Below are 16,902 nucleotides of genomic sequence, written 5' to 3' on the forward strand. Positions count from 1 at the left end.
GCCAAGAAAATCCTAAATGGGGTCCTGAAGAGTTGAACACTACTGAAAAACAACTGAAGAACAACAAACTAGTCACTAGTTTAGTGGGCACAACCCTATCTCTTCCTATTGTTCCATATCTCTTAGTGGGTTCAAGGAAACTCATTCACTCAGTGGATGGCAATTAGGGATGAAGAATCATCAAAGGGAAGGGTTGGGGAAGAATGTAAAGGTTGGAGTTAGAAAGAAGGAGAAGACAGTCTCTTGCAAGTCAAACAATTCTTTCTTTTAAAAATTAATTTATGAGGGCAGCTAGGTGGCACAATGGATAGAGCACTGGCCCTGAAGTCAGGAGGACCTGAGTTCAAATCCGGCCTCAGACCAAACACTTGACACTAGCTGTGTGACCCTGGGCAAGTCACTTAACCCCAATTGCCTTAAAAAAAATTGATTTATTTCTATTTATCAACAATCACTTCCATAAACCTTTGAGTTTAAAATTTTTCTCCCCCTCCCTCCCCACCTCCCTCCCCAAGACAGTGCACAATCAGATATAGGCTATACATACACATTCCTATTAAACATATTTTCCATTAGTGATGTTGTAAGGAAGAATTAGAACCAATAGGAGAAACCACCAGAAAGAGGAAACAAAACTCAACAGAAGAGAAAAAAAAACCTAGCAAATAGTATGCTTCAATCTGCATTCAGATTCCATAGTTCTTTCTTTGGATGTGGATAGCATTTTCCATCATGAGGCCTTTGAAGATGTCTTAGATCCTTGTATTGCTGGGAAGGGTTAAGTTTATCAATAAAGTTAAACATTTCTGACTCTAGTATTAGTTACACGTGCACACACACACACACAAACACACATCTATGTCTTTCTTACTTATACATAATAACTACTTATTTGTTTAAAGAAATTAGATTGGGGGTAGAGCCAAGATGACAGATTAGAGACAGCATCCCAGCTGAACTCTCTCAACTTCCCTTCAAACAACCTTAAAATAAGCCTCAAATAAAAGTTTGGAGTGCCAAAGCCAACAAAGGTCAGGGCGAGACATTTTTCTGGCTTAGGAAAACTTAAGAGGTTCTCAGGTGAGGAGGTCTGTGACACTAGGGTAGAGTCCTGTTCAGATTTGCACACACTTAGTGGCAGCAACAGTGGCTGCAGTAACAGCAACTTTGGTAGTTCTCAGGCCAGAGACATAAGGCGGTCAGACAACTGGGCAGAAAGAGAGCACAGGGGACCCATTGCTGCCACTAGGTACAGTTGGTACTGATTGGCAACTCTGCTGACATATGTAGTTCTAGGGCCAAGGGGAGTGCTAGTGCTTGTGGCTGCAGGGGATCAGGGGCCCTTCCTGGGTAAAGACCAGAGACCATATCAAGAGAGCAGTGACCGCATCTCTCCCTAGATCACACCACCTTGGAAGCATCAAAAACCTGTAGACCTCCAGCACCAGCCTGAATTGGGACAGTGCCTCTCCACTCCAAGGTGAGCAGAGGCCAACTTTAGCATAAGGTTCAAAGTCAAGAAATAGGCTGGAAAAATGACCAAACAATAATAACAATAATAATAAAAAATAGAGAACTTGAAAATAAAAGGCTACTTCAATAGCAGGAAACACCAAGTCAAAAACTCAGAAGACACTAATGTGAAAACAACTACAACCAAAGCCTTAAAGAAGAATGCTAATTAGACACAAGTCCAACAACAATTCCCGGAAGAGTTAAAGAAAGGGGTAAGAGTGGTAGAGGAAAAATTGGAAAAAGAAATGAGAGTGATGCAAGACAATTATGAAAAGAGAGTTAACAAGCTCAGTAAAAAGAGGCACACAAGAAATACTGAAGAAAATAACACCTGAAAAAACAATTGCCCTAGAACCAGGAGAATGTTGCCCACAATAATAGCCATGTTGTGTGATGACTAATATTGATAGACTTAACCCTTCTCAGCAATGCAAGGATCTAAGACATCTCCAAAGGCCTCATGATGGAAAATGCTATCCACATCCAAAGAAAGAACTATGGAGTTTGAATGCAGATCAAAGCATACCATTTGCTATTTTTTTTTCTTCTGTTGTGTTTTGTTTCCTTTTTCTGGTGGTTCCTTCTATTGGTTGTAATTCTTACAACATCACTAATGTGAAAAATATGTTTAATAGGAATGTAAAAAAATTTTTCTAATGGTTAAAGAGGCACAAACATTCACTGAAAAAAGAACTTCTTAAAAAGTAAAATTGGCCAAATGGAAAAAGAGGTACAAAAGCTCATTGAAAAAGATAATTGCTTAAAAATTAGAATCGTGCAAGCGGAAGTTAATTACTACAGGAGACATCAAAAAACAATAAAACAAAGTCAAAAGCATTTTTAAAAATAGAAAAAAATGAGAAATATGTCATCAGAAAAACAATTGACCTAGAAAATAGATCAAGAAAGGATCATTTAAGAATTTTATTAGACTACCAGAAAGTCATGATAAAAAAAAGAGCCTAGGCATCATATTTCAAGAAATTATAAATACAGTGGGTAAAATAGAAATCGAAAGAAAGATCATCTCCTGAAAGAGATCCCAAAATGAAGGAATATTATAACCAAATTCCAGAGTTCTCAGGTCAAGGAGAAAATATTGCAAGCAGCTAGAAAGAAACAATTCACAGCCAAAGTCAGGATCACACAAGATTTAGTGGCTTCCATTTTTAAGGCTCAGAGAACTTGGAATATGATATTCCAGAAGACAAAGGAGGTAAGGATTATAACCAAGAATCATCTATCCAGCCAAACTGAGTATTATCTTTCGGGGGGGAAATGATATTTAAGGAAATAGAGGACTTTCAAGCATTCCTGATGAAAAGGCAAGAGCTGAATAGAAAATTTGACATTAAAAACACAAGACTCAAGAAAGCATAAGAACGTGAAACAAGTAAGCATAATAAACATGAAAGAGAAATCATAAGGGACTCAATAAAGTTAAACTGTTTACATTCCTATATGGGAAGATGATACATGTAACTACATAGACAGAGAGCATGGGTATGAGTTGATTATGTTGGAATGATCTCCAAAAACAATGAAAGAGTGACAAAGAGGGATGCACTCCAAGAAGGGGGTAGGGAGAGGCAAAATGGGGAAAATTTTCTCACATGAAAGAGGTGCCCAAGAAAGAGTTTTGAACCTCACTTTCATCAGCACTGGTTCAAAGAAGGAAGAATACATACACACACATACACATTCAGTTGTGCATGGAAATTTTTCTTACCTAATAGGGAAATAAAGGAAAGGAGGGAGATAATAAAAGAAAGAGGTGCCCAAGAAAGAGTTTTGAACCTCACTTTCATCAGCACTGGTTCAAAGAAGGAAGAATACATACACACACATACACATTCAGTTGTGCATGGAAATTTTTCTTACCTAATAGGGAAATAAAGGAAAGGAGGGAGATAATAAAAGGGAGAACAAATTAAGGGAGGCAGTAGTTACAAATAAAAGACTTTTGAAGCAGGACAGGATAAAAAGAAAAAGAGAGAAGAATAAACAGAAGAAAATGGGATGGAGGGAAATATATAGTTAGTAATCTTAACTGTGTATGTGAATGGGATGAATTCACTCATAAATGGAAGTAGACAGCAGAATGGATTAGAAACCAGAATCCAACAAGTTGTTTATAAAAGACACACTTTTAATAGAAAGACACATACAGAGTTAAAATAAAGGGTTGGAAGAGAATCTAATATGTTTAGCTGAAACAAAAAAGGCAGGGGTAACAATAACGATCTCAAACTTAATTAATAGAACAAACCTAATTAAAAGAAATAATAAGGAAAACTACATTTTGATAAAAGGTACCAAAGACAATGAAGTAATATTAAAAAAAAAGTACAGCAAGTATCTCTGATAAAGGCCTTATTTCTCAAATATATAAAGAATTGAGTTAAATTTATAAAAAGAAGGACCATTCCCCAATTGATGAACAGTCAAAGGATACGAACAGGCAGTTTTCAGAGGAAAAAATCAAAGCTATCCATAGTTATATGAAAAAACTCTAAATCACTATTGATTAGACAAATGCGAATCAAAACAACTCTGAAGTACTATCTCATACTTATCAGAAATGACAAATGCTGGAAGGGATAAGGGAAAAAATATATGCACCAATGAATTGTTGATGGAATAGTGAATTGTTCCAACTATCTTGTAGAACAACTTGGAACTATGCTCAAAGGGCTGTCAAACTGCATACCCTTTGACCCGCAATACCACTGCTAGATCTGTATCCCAAAAAGATCAAAGGAAAAGGAAAAGGACCTATACGTGCAAAAATATTTATAACAGCCATTTTTTGGTAGCAAAGAATTGCAAATTGAGAGGATGTTCATCAGTTGGGAAATGGCTGAACAAGTTGTGGCATATGATTGTGGAGTACTATTGTGTTATAAGAAATGATGGAGGGGGGAGGTTTCAGAAAAAGCATGGCAAGCCCCCTGTGAACTGCTGCAAAGTGAAGTGGGAAGAACCGGTAAATCATCGTGCACAGTAACATCAATATTGAAATGACGACCAGTGAAAGACTTGGCTACTCTGATCAATACAAGGATCCAAGACAATTCCAAAGGACTCATGATCAAAAAAAAAAATGTTATCCATCTCCAAAGAGAGACTGATGAATTCTGAGTGACATAATATTGACAGAAGTCCCTTTTCTTAACCTGAAGAAATTGTCTTTATTTCTTTTGTTTTTGTTTTTGCTAGGCAATCAGGATTAAGTGACTTGTTCAAGGTCACACAGCTAATAAGTGAAGACATTTTATTTTTGAGAAAGTTCAGGTGTCCTGTACAAACCATCTTGCTTTTTATCAGCCTCTCCTATTTTTTTCTTTCTCTGCTTTGTAACTTTGTGGTTAGCACGAATTGTTTTCTGTTATTAAAGCACTATGTTATACACAAAAATTTAACCTTTTTGGTTTCCCACAGTCAGATAGCTAGTGAGAATCTGAGGAAGGATTCAAACTTAGGGCCTCTTGTTTCCAAAGCTTGCACTGCACCAGTGAATCAATCCAAATTTATTCAGTGTTTACTATGTGTCAGGCACTGTGCTAGAAGCTTTCCAAATATTATTTCATTTAATCCTCACAGTCCTGTTGTTTCCTCCATTATACAGTTGAGAAAACTGAGGAAAAACAGAGGTTAATTGACTTGACCAGGGTTACACAGCTAGTAAGTGTCTCCCTGACTCCAAGCCCAGTATTCTACCCATTGTTGTCACCTAGCTGATAATAACAATGAATGACTTCCATTAACGTTAGCAAATTGTTGGATCTAAATGGGTTTCTGGTCAGCATAACCTAGGTCCTGATTTAAATATTAAACAAATCAGGTCTCTCAGCAAAAGATCTGGCTTGTCAGCCATGTAGGAAGGTGTTCAAACAATGTTATAAAGTTTTCCCAACAACATAATTTATCTTCAAGTATACTAACCATACAGACATATAAAAGGGTTCACAATTATGTTTAGCCTCCTGGTGTCAAGTTCAACACTTCCAGTTACATAAATGGTATATGTCTTTCCTGAGGAGCCAGGTACAACTATTTTTATTTTTAAGAAAATTCTAGGTGGTGCAGTGGATAGAGCACCAGCCCTGGAGTCAGGAGACCTGAGTTCAAATCTGGCCTCAGACACTTGCCACTAGCTGTGTGACCATGGGCAAGTCATTTAACCCCAATTGCCTCACCAAAAAAAAAAAAATTCTGGACTTAAACACCAAAAGAAAGCATTACCATATACACAGCATAACACAAAAAGATGATTATATATAAAACTGTGAATCTCTATTTCATACTACTTACTTTTTTAATGTTTAAAATTTTTACTTACTCTTTTTAAAAATTTTACTTACTCTTTACTTAATTGTATTTACTCTTTAAACAAATTCTACATATAACTTTCAAAACTGTCCTGATTTCCTGTGCTTCCGTCTGTACTACATTTAGAATTCCGTGCATTATATATAACCTACATCAAATTGCTTGCCTTTTCAATGAGGGGGCAGGGTGAAAGAGAATTTGGAGCTCCAAATTTTAGAAAAAGTAATTGTTTTTTACATGTAATTGGAAAAAAATAAAATCTTTTGAAAAATATAATTCTGTGCATTTAAAAAACATGTTTCAGTGGTCTTGTTAAAAAAATTTTTTTCTCTTCAGTGTTGTTAACTCATCTGAGTCAGTGCTCTTTCCACAGGACTGCACTGCTTCATCCTTTCTAAACACCTATCTCCTCTCCATTCTACCTGCAACCAGGCTCTAAACTTTCCTCACTATCAATAGCCTCCACCTTAGTCTCAGCCTTTCTTTCCTTTCTTTCCTTTGCACTACATTGTTTTCCCCCTTACACTGCAGCCTGAGTAATCTTCCCAATGTACTATACTGTATTCTATTCTTCACTGCCTACCAAATAGGGCACAAGATCCTGAAAAATCAGGGATTTCCACAATGTAGCCCCACCTTCTCTAGTCATCTCATAATAGTTCCCTTCACATATTTGATGTTCCAGCCCAACTAGAATATTCCCCATTCTTGTCCTGATTCCTGTTCCTGTCCCTTTGGCTTCTTTACTCACATTATTTATTCACCATGCCTGTAATGTACTCTTTCCCACCCCCCTCTGTGGAAGAAAAACTCAGTACTCTGGCACAAGTCTGCCAGGAATAAATTCAATAGTTTTTTAATTCTAAGCATCTCTGCTTAGATAGAGAAATCCAAAGGGATATGGATGTATCTTGCTTTTGAAAATCCCTTTGATCTAAATCATTTTCTGCTCATCATTTATAGAGTTGAAGAACAAAGACAAAATCCCACTGTCGAGATTAAACCTGAGTACACAATTTAGTTTTAAGGTTTTCATCAAAATAGAATGGTAGAAAGGTTAGGGAGTTAGGACTTTCATCGAAAAGTACTATAGAAATTTCAGTGTTAAGAGGTGCACCCTTAAAGAAGATGTCTTCTGTGGGGTCTAGGATATATCAAAAGGCTCACATCTCATAATAAAACTTCATATTAACAGAAAGGGCAAAAAAGTAAAAGATATAGAATGGGCAGAAACAATGTGGTAGACTCTCATCCACAAACTGCTCCAAACAGATCTAGAAAATATCTCAGAATAAGTCCTGATTGAGGAAATTTAAAAAAAAAATCATGAATCCTTTGTCCAGCCCAATTAGGCATATGGGGTTGGGTCAGGAGCATGCCACAAGGAGAGCTATGGTGCTCAAGAAGAGACTTTGTATCAGGGCAAGAGGAGGTCCCTGACCCAGACTCTCCCACATAATGAGACTCAGACAGAAACAAGTGTGATCTGGTAGCTTTGTCTCCTACTACTAGTGTACCCACATACAGAGTTGGGTACAGAAATGCCTTTCACACCACAGGTAAAACAGGAGGGAAAGAGGGTAGGGGGAATTAAAGGATAGATTAAGGGAGGGATTAGTTCCAAGAAAAATAAATTCTAAGGATGTACAAAAATGTTTATAGCTGCTTTTGAAATGGCAAAAAATGGAAATATGAGATGTCCATAAAATGGGGAATGAATGAACAAGGGGTGGTATATAAATGTGATGGGATACTAATTGTGTTGAACTCTTAGCACAGTGTTCAGCTCATCTCTCCAGGATCACATCTTTATTACTGATCAGTTTAGCTTTGTCAGCACTGAGTAGTTGAGATGCACCAAAGGACTTTGGCTCATAAAACAAACAAACAAACAAACAAAAACCACTTTGGATTGTTACTATCAGTATAAAACTGAATCTGATCTGCTTTCTTACTGAGCCAAGAATCCTGCATCCCTCTGTACTTTCCAGGGATGTACACATAAATGATGAGATTGACACACACATTGCCAGAGCTAGCTCAGTGTTTGGGAGGCTTGGAAAGAAAGTGCGATAGAGAAGAGGTACTAGGCTGTCTACCAAACCGAAGGTCTACAGAGTCATTGTGCTGACCTCACTGTTGTGTGTTTGTGAAAACTGGACAGTCTACTTGCCTATGCGAGAAAATTGAACCGCTTCCAGTTCAGTTGCTTCCAAACTGAACTGCATTTTAGGAAGATTCTCATAATCACCTGGCAAGATAAGATCCTCTCTTGAGCTGAACTGCCAAGCGTTCAAACTCTACTGCAGAGAGTGCAACTCCAGTACGCTGGCCATGTTGTTTGATTGCCAAACATAGATTTGCCTAAAAGACTATTTTATAAAGAACACACACAAGGCAGGTGTTCACATGAAGTTCAGAAGAAATGGTACAAGGACAATCTCAAGCTCTCTCCGAAGAACTTTGCTATCAATTATGAAACATGGGAGACACTGGCACAGGACCGCTCAGCATAGCGTGCCAACATCAAAGAAGGCAGTTTGCTGTATGAGCAAAGCAGAATTGCTATAGCTCAAAGGAAAACCTAGTTATGGGGGGCACCTAGGTGGCACAGTGGACAGAGCATTGGCCCTGAAGTCAGGAGGACCTGAGTTCAAATCTGGTCTCAGACAACACTCACTGGCTGTGTGACTCTGGGCAAGTCACTTAACCCCGATTGCCTCACAAAAAAAAAAAAAGCTAGTTGTGCAAATTGAGAGACATCTCCATCCCAAATGTTCAGACAGACTATTTGTGTCCCACCTGTGGTAGAGCCTTCTGAGCTTGTACTGGTATGATCAAGCCATAGCTGGACACACTGTACATTCACCCTAATATCATAATGTCATTTTGGTCCTTTTTGTGCACAAAGGACAAATAACAACAACAATATTAGAGTAAAGCTCATGGAGGATGAAGTCAAGTGGGCCTTAGGAAGCATTGCTAACAGTAAGGCTAGAGGAGGTGATGGAATTCCAGCTGAGCTATTTAAAACCCTAAAAGTCATCTTTTTTTTTTCCTGTTAAAGTGCTACACTCAATATGCCAGCAAATTTGGAAAATACAACAGTGGCCATTGGATTGCAAGTGATCAGTTTTTATCCCAATCCTAAAGAAGGACCAAGGAATGGTCAAATTACTGAACAAGTGCATTCATCTCACACACCAGCAAGGTTATGCTTAAGATTCTGCAAGCTAACGAAAGTATGCATACCCTTTGATCCAGGAGTACCACTACTGGGTCTGCATCCCAAAGAGATCATAGAAAATAGAAGAGGACCCATGTGTACAAGACTATTTATAGTAGCTTTTTTGTGTTGGCAGAGAATTGGAAATTGAGGGGATGCCTATCAGTTTGGGGAATGGCTGAACAAAGTTGTGGTGTGTGAATATGATGGAATCCTGTTGTGCTATAAGAAATGATGAACAGGCTGACTTCAGAAAAACCTGGGAAGACTTACATGAACTGATCCTGGGTGAGATGAGCAGAACCAGAAGAACATTGTGCACAGTAATAGCCACATTGTGCAGTGACTGACTTTGATAGACTTAGCTTTTCTCAACAATGCAAGGACCTAAGACAACTCCAGAGGACTCAGGATGGAGAATGCTGTCCACATCCAGAGAGGGAACTGTGGAATCTGAATGCAGATGGAGGCATACTATTTGTTCTCCTTTTCTTCTGTTGTTTTGTTTCTTCTTTCTTGTGATTCCTCCTATTAGTTCTAATTCTTTATGCCATGACTAATGTGAAAATATGCTTAATATGGAAGTATAAATGGAGCTTATATCAGATTGCATGCCATCTTGGGGAAAGTGAGGAGGAGGGGGACAAAATTTAAAACTCAAAATCTTATGGAAGTGAATGTTGAAAACTAAAAATAAATTATTAAAAAAAAGAAAAAAAAAGATTCTGCAAGCTAGGCTTCAGCAATATGTGAACTGAGAATTCTCAGAAGAGCAAGGTGGTTTTCTAAGTGAATTGCCAACATTCACTGGATTATAGAGAAAGCAAGCAAGTTCCAGGAAAACATCTACCTCTGTTTCATTGACTACACTAAAGCCTTTAACTGTGTGGATCCCAACAAAATGTGGCAAGTCCTCAAAGAGATCATCTTACATGTCTTCTGAGGAACCTGTATGTGGGCCAAGAAACAACAATTAGAATTGAATATGGAACAACTGGTTGGTTTAAGATTAGGAAAAGGAGTGCAACAAGGCTATAAATTGTCACCTTATATATTTAACTCACATGAAGAGTGCATCATGTAAAATGCCAGGCTGGCAGAAGAAATATCCACAGTCTCAGATATGCAGATGATACCACTTTGACGGCAGAAAGTGAAGAGGATTAAGAAGCCTCTTGACGAAGGTGAAAGAGGAGAGTGTAAAAGCTAGCTTGAAGCTTAACATCAAAAGAACTGAGATGTTGGCAACTTGTCCCATCAACTCCTGGCAAGTAGTGGGAGAAGAAATGGAAGCGGTGTCAGATTTTATATTCTTGGCCTCAAAGATCAAAGCAGACGGTGACCACAGCCATGAAATTAAAAGACGCTTACAGGTAGAGGTGGTCCAGGTTCCTAGCCAATCGGACCTAGCGTCAAACAATGCAATAAAGTTTTCTCACAATTCCCACCACTGAATGAAGTTTTCTCACAGGACAGAAACTGGACTAGACCCATAATTGAACAGAAATGGAACGGAACTAGACCCAGAATTGAGTCACAAGATGGAATCAGTCAGTTCCCGCATTATTAGACACATTTGTGAGCTGCCATCATTCATCTTAGTGAGTGTTTAATTTAGTACTTCCCTTGTCTCTCTGTTTTGCTTTTGTAAGTTGTATCTAGGTTCAAGTTATTTACAAAAAATAAATTGTACTATATGGTTAAAATCTGGAAAAACAGGAAAATCCACAATAAAAAATTCCAAATTCAAAAAAAAAAGAAATTAAAAGATACTCCTTGGAAAGAAAGCTATGGCAAATCTGGACAGCATACTAAAAAGCAGAGACATCACCTTGCCAACAAAGTCTGTAGAGTCAAAGCTATGATTTTTCTAGTAGCAATGTATGGCTATAAGAGTTGGATTGTAAGGAATGTGGAGTGCTGCAGAACTGATGCTTTTGAATTGTGGTACTGGAGAAGGCTTTTGAGAGCCCCTTGGACAGCAAGGAGGTCAAATCAGTCACTGTTTAAATTAATTCAGGCTATTCACTGGAAGTTCAAATATTGAAGCTGAAGCTTAAACAAGTTGGCCACATAACGAGAAGATGGGACTCATCAGAAAAGTACATGATGTTGGGAAAGGGTGAAGGGAAAAGGAAAATGGGACGGCAGAGTTTGAGATGGATAGTGTGGAAACAACAACCATGAACTTGGACAGACTTTGAGAGATAGTGAAGGACTGAAGGGCCTGGAGTGCTATGGTTCATGGTGTCACTAAGAGCTGGGAATGACTAAATGACTAAACTAAGTCTACATCTTCTCTCCCATGAATCCTCCTCTGCCTTGATAGATGAAAATTATCTCTCCCTCCTCAGGTTTCCTTGAGGACTTTTCTGGACCTTTCCTTTTTTTTTTAAATTTAGAAGTATTTTATTTTTTCCATTTACAAATATAATACAAAATAATAAAGGAAGAAGAGAGCCCTGACCTCCATGAAGATCAGGGTCAGTGCTTCCTCTCAGATGTGAGCCCTGAATCAGGAAGCAAAGGATTTGAAGAGGAGTCCATGGAATGGATTCCAGGCCTGGGAGAAAGCCTTCACAGGGGCACAGAGGGAGTAGCTGACTTGAAGACGAAAAGATATACCTTCAGAAGAGGGTGCTGATTGCCAGAAGCTAGTCCATCCGTAGTCTATTCAGCCTCGGTTCAGTTCAACTGAATAAATGTTTACAACAGGCCAGTAAGTGTGAGGCACTGTGCTAGACCAAAGATTGAAAAAAACAGAAAACCAACATACACATACATACACACACATACACATATCTATCTATCTATCATCTATCTATCTATCTATCTATCTATCTATCTATCTATCTATCTATCTATCTATACCTACCTACCTATCTATCTTCTTTTTGCCCTCAAGGAGCTTACAATTTAGTACGTGAGATAAAAGACATGTCATTTGAATTATATATATGGATAACTGTATAAGAACATGATTTAATGCCTATCTTTAAAGTACTGTGCGGTGGAAGTGAGGACCCAAAGATTAAAATGGTAAGAGAGTTCAGATAATTCTAAAGGAGGAAGTACACAGAGCAAAATAGAAATCAGGCTGCATTTTAGCTTCTGGAAAATTGCCCTGGGCATCAACAAAGTTTGACTCAGCCTGTAGGGAAGAGAAGGGAGGGGAGGTACAGGGACTCACAAAGTCCTGTGTTCTAATGTCCACAGCTTTGGGCCCCTCTACTGTTTACTCTGGTTAGGACATTCTGTTCTACTACCAGTGACCAGGATGATGCAGTTCCTTGGTGTCAACCACACACCCTTCCCCTCCTCTCTTTCCTCCTCCCCCAAATCTGGTTGGAGTTTCATGGCCTCCATTCACCATAGCTTCTTCAAGTATGAGGATAGCTTCTCTGGATTTGGCTGCCACCTTCAAGGAGAGCTTGGGCTAACGACAGATTTAGAGGTGGAAGAGTTGTCTAGCCCAACCCTACTTGTCCAAATTCTCAGATAGAAAGTAACAAAAACCTGACCGTTTGAGTTAGCTAGGTGGGAAGACCTGAGTTCAAAGCTAGCCATAGACATTGGAGAAGGAAATGGCACTCCAGTATCTTCGCCAAGAAAAGCCTAGGTAGGGACAGCACTGTATTACCATGGGGTAATACAGAGTCAGACATGGCTGAGCAACAACAAAGTTGTGTGATTCTGGGCAAATTACTTAACCTCTGCCTCAGTTTCCTCAACTGTAAAATGTGGATAATAACAGCACCTACTTCACAGGGGTGTTGTGAGGATCAAATGAGGCAATATTTGTAAAGCACTTAGCAGTACCTGGTACATAGTAGGTGCCATATTATTATTATTATTGTTATTATTACCTGATGTAAAAGAGACATAGTACCTCTATACTGAGCCTTGGAGGATTGTGTTCAGTTCTGGGCATCAAAGTTGAAGGATACTGATAAGCAGACATATGGGTGACCAGAGAGGGTCAGCCAGGGTGATGATGGACTTTGAGTTCAGGGTCACATGTGGATTGATTGGGTGGGCATGTTCAGCCTGGAGAAAAAGAAGATTCAGGGCAGCTAGGTGGCGCAGTGGATAGAGCACTGGCCCTGGATTCAGGAGGATCTGAGTTTAAATCCAGCCTCAGACACATAACACATACTAGCTATGTGACCCTGGGCAAGTCACTTAACCCCATTGCCTAGCCAAAAAAAAAAAAAGAAGAAGAAGAAGAAGAAAAAGAAAAAGAAGATTCAGGGGGAAACATGAGAGACATGTTCAGGTATTTAAAGGACTGAGGTACAGAAGGACTGGCCATTTTATTTGGCCTGAAGAGGCATAGAACCAGGAGCAAAGTGTACATATGTGACTTTCATGTCAGGAAAACCTTCGTAACAATGAGAGCCATTTCAGAGTGGGTTCCCTATAATTGGAAGTCTTCAAGCAGAGGATGGGTGACTACTCTGCTAAGACCCTTTTCAAACAAGTTTTTTGAAGTACACCTTTCCTATTTGGTGGTGAAATGGGGCTCATTAGACCTTCAATTGTAGGATCATAGGATTGAAAATCTAGAGCAGAGAGCCTCTACGCTTCCTCTTTGCAGCTCGCGCCGACCGTGGGGATCTCCGGGGACAGCTGGCTCAAGCGCTGCAAGACCGGGGGCAAGCTTAAGCCCTACCACAAGAAGCCCAAGTATGAGCTGGGCCGCCCGCCAGCCAACAGCAAGATCGGCCCCCTCCGCATCCACACCGTGGGTGTCCGAGGAGGCAACAAGAAGTACCGGACGCTGAGGCTGGGCATGGGCAACTTGTCCTGGGGCTCCGAGTGCTGTACCCGAAAAATAAGGATTATTGATGTGGTCTACAATGCATCCACCAATGAGCTGGTCTGGACCAAGACGCCGGTGAAGAATTGCATCACATTCATCAATAGCACCCCATACCGCCAGTGGTATGAATCTCACTATGGCCTGCCCTTGGGCGGGAAGAAGGGAGCCAAGCTGACTCCTGAGGAGGAAGAAGTTTTAAATAAAAAGCGGTCAAAGAAGATCCAGAAGAAATATGAGGGACGGAAGAAGAATGCCAAGATCAGCTCACTTCCGGAGGAACAGTTCCAGCAGGGCAAGCTGCATTGCATCGAGGCCAGGCCAGTGTGGCCGAGCAGCTATGTGCTCGAAGGCAAGGAGCTTGAGTTCCATCCAAGAAAGATCAAAGCCCGACAGGGCAAATAAACCCTAACTTGGACATTCTCTAATGGAATAAACCCCCAGATTGTTAAACAAAAAGAAAAAAAAAGAAAAAAGAAAAAATCTAGAGCAGAGAGGGACTCAGAGGCCATTTAGTCACACATTCACATTTTACAGGTTAGGAAGCTGAAGACCAGGAAGGTAAGTGATTTGACAAAGATCACAGGTAAGGAGCACCACAGGTGGGGTACTTAGCCTCAAGAAGCCAACAGTTTAGTGGGGAAGAACCAACAAGACACAACAATTCTTAAATTGAGCATATCACTAAGTAGCTAGAACTAGATAAACAGGGTTTTCAGTGAGAGCATGTTTTTATTCCCTTCAAACAAGGAGAACCCAGGACCCGCAGAAAGGCCTCATTCAAGTTTTGCAAAAGCATGTGCTATCATCTGATCACATCGCATCCCCAGAGTTTGTCAAGACCATCAACTTTAAGTCTCCTTCTGCCTTATGTACTCTGGGTGGAAAAACCAGCCTTTTGCTGCTTTACTGGAAAATGGGGGCCACAACGCCCTTTCCAGGGACGAGTCCTGGAGTTGTTTCCAACTGTAAGAAGACTACAGATTATTTGTGATGGGTGGGTTAGGGAGAAATGTGATCATGGAGTCCACGTATATGGAAGCTAACTTATTTAGGGATTATTCAGGAATAATAAAAACAGCTATCGAGTATGTAGTAACTAAGATGTGCCAGGTACTATGTGAAACCTTAGCACTTACTACCTGATTTGATCCTCACAACTCTATGAGGTAGGTACTATTATTATCTTCATCTTACAGTTGAGGAAACTTAGGCAGAATTAAAGTGTCCAAGGCTATAATTGAATCAAGGTCTGACTCCATCAACTGTAGCCACCTAGCTGCCTTATTAACTTAATTAACTAATCCCTGTATTAGAATAATCAAGAACTTTAGTTCTTAAAGTTAAGCACTTCACTCTTGAGAGCCTCTTAAGCTCTCACTTGGAGCCTATTTGCCTTCATGTTATACAATCCTAATGAATATGGGTTATCTTCATTCCAAACCTAGAAATAGTAAATCACAGCAGTGGTGAAAATCAGGGGACTGCAGGGAAATGCAGCTGAAGGCATCACTGTGCTATGTAATGGCTAATATTTTTATGTAACTTTTGAAGGCTTGCAAAGTCCTTTACATTTGATCTCCCAGTAGCACAAAATAATGCATAATAATGCATAAGAAGAGGTATATACATACAACATATATATACAATATTTTATTTATGAACACAGCTAACATTTACATAGTGCTTTTCAAGGTCTGCAAAGCATTTTACATAGTTAAGGCAGGCAAGTAGATAATACAATTTATAAACTTTAGTGTGATGAGATAAACCTTCAGCTGTGCAAGAAAAGTTTCCTGTCCAGAATGATATATTCCTTGAGATTTCCAGATGTTAGAGGTGTTACTTAAGGCCCTTTTCAATTCATGTTGTCTGAAAAATGAGTTCATAGAACAAAGATGAAAAGAAAACAGTAGTCATTATGCTTCTCCCCCACAAATACTTGAGATGGCTCACCATATACAGGAGGGGGTAGGGTGGGATATATGTGGAAATGTTTTAAGATCAATAAAAACTTAAGTTCAGTAAAATCAAATTAACACACTACAACACATTAAATATCAGTAGTCCCTCACCTTTACAATAAGGGGAGATTCTTTTCCTTACCTCTTCTCCAGGGTCAGACTTGGCCATCTTTTGCATATGGTCTTCCCGGTTATGCTTACTTCATTTTGCACTAATTGATGCCTCTGTGCTGTCTAAATTCTTCATACTGATCATTATTTAACGTTGGATGAATATTCCATTACTTTACACACTATTGTTTAACCATTCCCTAAACGATGGACATCTTATTTCTAGTTCACTGCCACTATAACATTTTATATATATTGGGCCTTTGTTCATGTCTTTTACCTCCTTGTGGCCTATCTCTAGCAGGGTCTGAGTATTTTAATTGTGTCCGTCCCCCCCCCCCCCCCCCCGGGCCCCAATGGCTCAAACGGATCACAGCTCCCCCAATAGTCTTATCATCACAAACCTGAGGCTTGACTAACCCCATCATTTGACATCGCTGGATTTACCAGTTATGCAATCTCACATTTTGATTTCCATTTTTTATTAGTAAGTTATTAGGAGGCTTTCATACTGTTTGGGTTTCCAATTCTCTTGAGAACTTGATGATTCTTGCTCTTAGCTACTTGTATTATTTGGGTCATCAGATCATTTAAGAGATGTGATACAAAATTATTTCCCCCCAGTGACAGCTTCCCTGACTATCTTTTCATTGATTTTGTTCATGCAAGAGAGATTTTATAATTCATGTAAACAAAATTATCTGTTTTATCCATACTGCCACTATTGTTTTTGTGGTTAAGGTATTTTTCCTAGCCATAGTTTCTTTAAAAGATAACTATTATGGTTCTAATTTTTTTAATGGTGGCAGGACCTTTAAAATTCAGGCTTCATTTCCATTTTTAGCTTTTTAAAGGAGTAGTTTAAAATCCAATTTCTGAAAAACTGCTTTCCAGTCTTCCTAACAGCTGTTGTCAAATTGGGAGTTCTTCCTCAG

The 16,902-nt window shown here is 39.2% G+C and overlaps 1 pseudogene; it reads left to right on the plus strand.

Annotated features, from left to right (window-relative positions):
• The first annotated feature begins 10,311 nt into the window (after positions 1-10,311).
• On the plus strand, positions 10,312-14,297 carry LOC110211130 (small ribosomal subunit protein eS8 pseudogene; annotated as a pseudogene).
• Positions 14,298-16,902: the final 2,605 nt, after the last annotated feature.

This window comes from Phascolarctos cinereus, unplaced genomic scaffold (assembly GCF_003287225.1).
Source record: "Phascolarctos cinereus isolate Bilbo 61053 unplaced genomic scaffold, phaCin_HiC Scaffold_1;HRSCAF=81, whole genome shotgun sequence".
NCBI lineage: Eukaryota > Metazoa > Chordata > Mammalia > Diprotodontia > Phascolarctidae > Phascolarctos > Phascolarctos cinereus.